Consider the following 6000-nt stretch of genomic DNA (forward strand, 5'->3'; position numbering starts at 1 on the left):
CCGAGTCAATCTGGAGACTCCAGGGTTCGAAGGTTATGAGCTTAACCCGGACAGTCTGGATGGAACAGGAAATCAAAAACTAAGAACACCTAAGCAAGTCTAGTTGAATCAAAGGATTACCACATGTTTCAAAGGAAGCTTAAGGATAATTTCACCAACCACCTGCAACTACGAACTCGCAAACATATAGATCGGACAGCTTTCCCAAAAGATAAACTAGAACGAGAAAGAATGCAAGAAAGTAAAGGAGACAAGAATTTGTTTCCCGGAGTTCGGATCAAATGATCATACGTCTCCATTGAGGTGCTCACATGAGCTGAGTCTCTTTCAACCATTATCCTCACCAAGCGACCACGAAGATTGAGCTAGACTTACTCAAAGCTTCCTCTTCCCTTGCAGAGGTGAGGATGACCTTCACAAACTTCACAAGGCACTCCATAAGCTTGAGTGCTCTTTGGATGACGCCTAGCCGTCTAGGATCTCCAAGCTCCAAGAGTAGCGAATGCGAATCGACGGCTTGATGACGAACTCAAGTGCTCAAAAGATGGATTTATGCTCATTAGTACTCAATCTCACTTTCCCAACCCAACGCTCAAAACCTTCCAAGATTTGATGCACTAGACGAATTAGGAGGGCTATTGAATGGCTATGATTGTGTTTGTCTCGAGTTGGTTCAACAACAACCGCACTTAAATGGAGAGAGGGAGGGGTATTTATACCCTTCTCCCAAAAAAAAAAACTAGCTGTTATAGTGTTTTTTTACTGACTCGGAGTATCTGGGTTTAACTCGGAGACTCTGGGTTGGCACTTTAACGCGTAACTAAGAGCCCTGTCCAAAACCCAATACGGAGGGTCCGGATGACCGACAGATCTTGGAGTATCTCTGGGTAAAACACAAGGGCCCTAACCGAACACCTCCTGCCGGAGCTGGACTCGAAGACTCTGTGTAATCCGGAGTATCCAGATCAGCCTGGAGACTTTGGGTACAGACTAAAACTTAGAACTTCCTGGTGTTCGTGGGATGATTTGTGTCTCTCTTCTTTGGTCCAAATGGGTACTTTGAGTACTGAGATATTTTCAAGTCTATCTATATGTACCCCTCTTTATAGTATGGCATACCTATACTAAAAATTCGAAAAATAAAATTAATTTAAATCTATTGAGTGACTACATGCCGCTTCTCTTTTCCTTTTGAGGGACGTCAACGTCATTTAACTTCTTTAATAGGACTAAAACCTATGTATAACTTTAATAAACTCATTAGTCCCTTAATCGTTTATCATCAACTATCCAAAACCCACATAAGGGTCTAGATGCACTTTCCATCTATCCCTTTTTGTGATTGATGACAACATGATTAAAGCTTACAAAAGATAATTGAATTAAAAAATTTTAAATTCTAACATATATGTGAGCTCCCCCTAAATGTCTGTATTAGAGAAATTTGAACTTAAGATCAAATACACATATTTAAAAGATTTTTTATTGAGGTCTCCCCCTATATCTTAGCATCCGTGGGGTGCAATGAGTGTGAGTGAACATGATAATCTGTGATTCATATGACATAGTATATCACATAATAAAAGAAAGGGAGAAACAAAACATTACACTATAGAATGTTATAAAGATCTCACACTACCATAGATGAAATCTTACAAATTTAAAGATCAACAACTATCATACCACAATATAGTTTATCACACATTATTACAATAAGTCTTACATGTCCAACATAAATGATAAAGATTTTAACAGATAAAGGAGACAGGATATTGCCCAGAATTCGGATACTCTAGGTGAATCTGGATACTCTAGAGAATAGACAGCAGGAAGATAAAGACATTCTCTCCCTCTTTGGCATCAAGCACCAAAAAGGAAAGAGAAGCAAAGATAAAGATCTAGTCGCTGCCTTCTTCATAGTCTTCATCTCCATTTCCATATCCACTGCTGCTACCATCATCATCATCTTGGGAGCTTTCCTCGGCACCACCCAAAGCCTCTTCCTCGGTTTCTTCCTCATCAACCTCTTGAGCATGAGATGTTCCCGCACTCTTTGCAGCAGCTTGAGCCTCATCACACCAAGGCCATGAATTCTCAAAAGTTTCAGACCCGCTTACTTCTTCTTCGGAGGCAATCGGAGAGCAAGGAGGTTTAATCCTCAAATGTGCATGAACAACCCTTTGCCTCTCCTCAATCTTCCTCAACCTCAAATTGGTCTTGTCTTTGTGTTCTTTTATCTTCATGGCATTGTGAGTGCAAACATTAAATATAGATTTGAGGGCACTCTTGATAAAGGATTGAGAGTCGCGTGAGGAAGATGCATGCCTTGGTGTTGCCCTTTGTGCTGCACTAGGAGCTGACATTAGGGGAGAAGGTGACATAGATAAAGATGATTTTGAACCCACCAACCTTACCCTATAAGGCTCATGCTTCACTTTCTTGAAGAAATTCTTCTTTGTGACCTTCTCGATCATAAACATGATATATGGCGCATAGGCACAACTCCTGCTAAGTGTGTGAGATGTAGTGTGTATCTCTTCCCAAAGAAAGTCCAACACACTAAACGGATCACCCTCATTGGACATCCTAGCGAGCAAATTTGTTGTGTTCCTTTGAACATTAGTGGAATCACCACTTTTTGGAGCTAAAGTGAGACGGAACAAGGAGTTTAGACACTTGTAGAATTGCCTCATGCCTTTTGTTGTGCTAAAAGTCACTTCACCTCGATTCTCATACATGAAGTCCATTTCTTGAGAGGAGAGTCATGGCTCATTATGAATCTTGGTCTTGCTTGTGTCCTAGACATCAGATCCAAACAAACGAGCAAAAGACCGATATTTGATCTTGTATTCCTCTCCTTCGATCATCCAAAACATTGATTGATTTTCTTCATGGTCATAGTAGAGAGTTGCATAAAATTATGCTATGGCCTCATCACTCCAATCTTCTTTTAATACCATGATATTCTTGATCTTTTTATCCTCACAAGGTGCAATGACCTCATTGAAGGTAGGATCATGGTTTCATAGAAATCCGCTTGGAAATCATTCCAAAACCGATAATCTGCCACATTTTTCTCATAAACATATGGATATTCATATCTTTCCTTTTTCACCTTGCCGGACCTTTTCATGTAATATGTCACTCTTCTGCCTAGCTCACCGAATCTTACACCATTATATGGCTTGTGAATCTTCAAATCTTGCACATAAGTTCTTTCTTCATCTTACTCTTCTTCTATTTACTCTTGCCCTTGAGCCCTAAAACTGGAGGCAACTGCCTTTCCCTTGCCTCTCCCTGCTGCTGCTCCCCATACTCCTGTAGATGGCAAAGCATTGACGATTTGAGCCGCCTCATCAATGTGAATACCACCGGCACATGAAGCCTTCACCTTACGAACCACCTTGCGAGTATGATCATGTCCACTACCATGTCCATTGCCACTGCCACTGCCTTCATTCTCTGAAGCAGGCTGCTGTGATGGAGAGTCAGTTTGGGTTAGTGGATCAAACTTAGCCTTTATCATCCTTTGATAAGCTTGACCAACATCTTTTGCATGAACCATCTTGAATTACCCTGAGATAGACATGGATGACATACTAGAGATATGAAGAGGATTGCTCAAGAAATGGAATTAAGGAACAAAATTCGATGAACATGATATGGACAACCCGGATGTTGGAGCAAGTGTTTGTCTTGCCCCAGCAAATACGGCTAGAATTTCTTCTAAGGAGGAGACTCAAGCTTGGAGACGAAGTTTGAGAGAAAGGAACACCATGATGTATATTGATGGTAGAAAAATGTATCACTCTGGAAGGAGTATCACAGCGTGACTTGGTGTGTTTTCACCTTTGTGTCTTTTTTTTTTTTTGCTGTTTTTGCTCGTTTTCTCCTGTTGTGTCCGTCCTTTACCCAGAGGACCATGGCCTCCTATTTATAGGGCCATGTGTAGCTTGGCGTACAAGTTATCATAATGTACAAATATCCGGGATCTGACCAAATTACTGGGCATTATCCCAGATAACTACCTTCTATCCTATCGAGGAGATAAATATCTACCGTGGTAATTATCGTGGTGCCTACCCCCTGAAGGGGGCGAGCCGGTCGTCGATTGCGGCCCGACGCCGCATTGTCAGAGGTGTCAAGATAGCTTTCATCACGCCGGAGTGTCAGAGTGGCGTCCATTAGCCTAGGCCTTTAATGCCGGTCACTTCCTTGCAGGCAAAGCACGACCAGTGCTCCCGTTCTGGCAGATCTTTCCTAACGACTGCTCACTCCGCTACCTTCAGGAAGGTGGCTCGATCAGCACGCGGCGGGGGCCCCGAGAGGCATAGAACCGGGAGGTGAAGGCTTGGAAAGCGGGACCCCGGAGGACCGAGGCTTTGTGAGGTTGTGTTTTGGGAGGCTTTGGGAGGTCGAGCCAGTGGAGCCAAGGGAAGGCTTCGTAGGTACGAAGGGGTACCGTGAAAGGATCTGATGACATCAGAGATCGAGCTTTTAACAGAGGGTTCAGAGATCAAGGCTCCGGAGGGATTTGGATGGTGATCTTCAACCATTATCCTCAGGCTGGTTTATTTTCCCCAAACACCGGAGTATCTGGGTTCAACCCAGAGTATCCAGGTTGCTCAATCCCTTGGCAAAAACTTAGGGTTTGAGGGATTTAACAGATGCATTTGCAAACCCTTGGAATACATGATTTTAGGAAGGCAAAGGAGCATCTTCGCCAAAGGAAATCGACTCTAGAGATAGGTATAGAGAGATCCGGAGGAAACGGGTTTTAGGTTTACCTTGAGATCAAGTGAAGCACTCAGAGTCGATTCAGAGGGAGGGTCGGACAATACAACCAAGAGATGAGTTTACTTAGTGAAGGACTTGGAAATCCCACGATGAAAACCTTATATCACCTTGGGCTAGGTATAAGACTGGATAACCCGGAGTCTCTGGGTTGTGATTTAAAACGTAACCGAAAGGGGCCACCCAGAAGGTAACTCATAACCTCCGAGTTGAGTGACAGAATCCGGAGTATCCGAGTGGACCCGAAGACTCCGGGTTCTGTCAACTTGACAGAGACACCTAGGGCCAAAGGACTTCCAGAATCCGAATACTCTGGGCTAGGCCGGACCTTCCGGGTTTTGGAACATAGCATAACTTGATTTTGAGCTGAGATTCGACATGGATTTTTGAGAGAAGAACGGTTGGACATATAAGATATTTTTACCACTTGTGATCAGCCAACAAGCAACAATACATAACAATGATCACAAGTAGCAACATGATTGAAAAATCAAAGAATCAAAATTTTGAAAATAGCATTAAAAAGAGATTTTCGCAGACTTCTAGCTACCAAAGCTATAATACTAAAACAAACAATTATGTGCAACATATCAAACCACGTTGCGAGAATCTAGGATATTTAGCTCACTTCTCAACTCATAAACCTTTGCTTGTCTAGTGGCTTGGTGAGGATATTGACTAGTTTTTTTTTTGTTCTCACATGATGAACATCGATATCCTCTTTGGTTGAGTGGTCTCTCAATAAATGGTGTCAGATGTCTATATATTTGGTTCTTGAGTGTTGTATGGGATTGTTGGCTATTTTGATGAAACTCTCATTGTCACACAAAAGTGAGATTTTGGTCATGTTATAGCCATAGTCTCTCAAGGTTTTCCTCATCCAAAATAGTTGAGCACAACAAGTATCTGCGGCAATATACTCGGCTTCAGTGGTAGATAGAGCTACGAAATTTTGTTTCTTTGAGGTCCAAGATACCAAGAACCTACCAAAAAAATTAGCAAGTCCTAGAGGTACTCTTCTTATCCACTTTGCAACTGGTATAGTTAGATCCGAATAGCCAATAAAGTCAAAGGTTGAACCTTTAGGATACCATAGCCAAGGTAAGGGGTATGAACCAAATATCTAAGAATTCTTTTGATGGCCACTAAATGGTACTCTTTTAGAGCAGCTTGAAATCTTGCACAATGCATACACTAAGCATAATA

This window comes from Phragmites australis, chromosome 2 (assembly GCF_958298935.1).
Source record: "Phragmites australis chromosome 2, lpPhrAust1.1, whole genome shotgun sequence".
NCBI lineage: Eukaryota > Viridiplantae > Streptophyta > Magnoliopsida > Poales > Poaceae > Phragmites > Phragmites australis.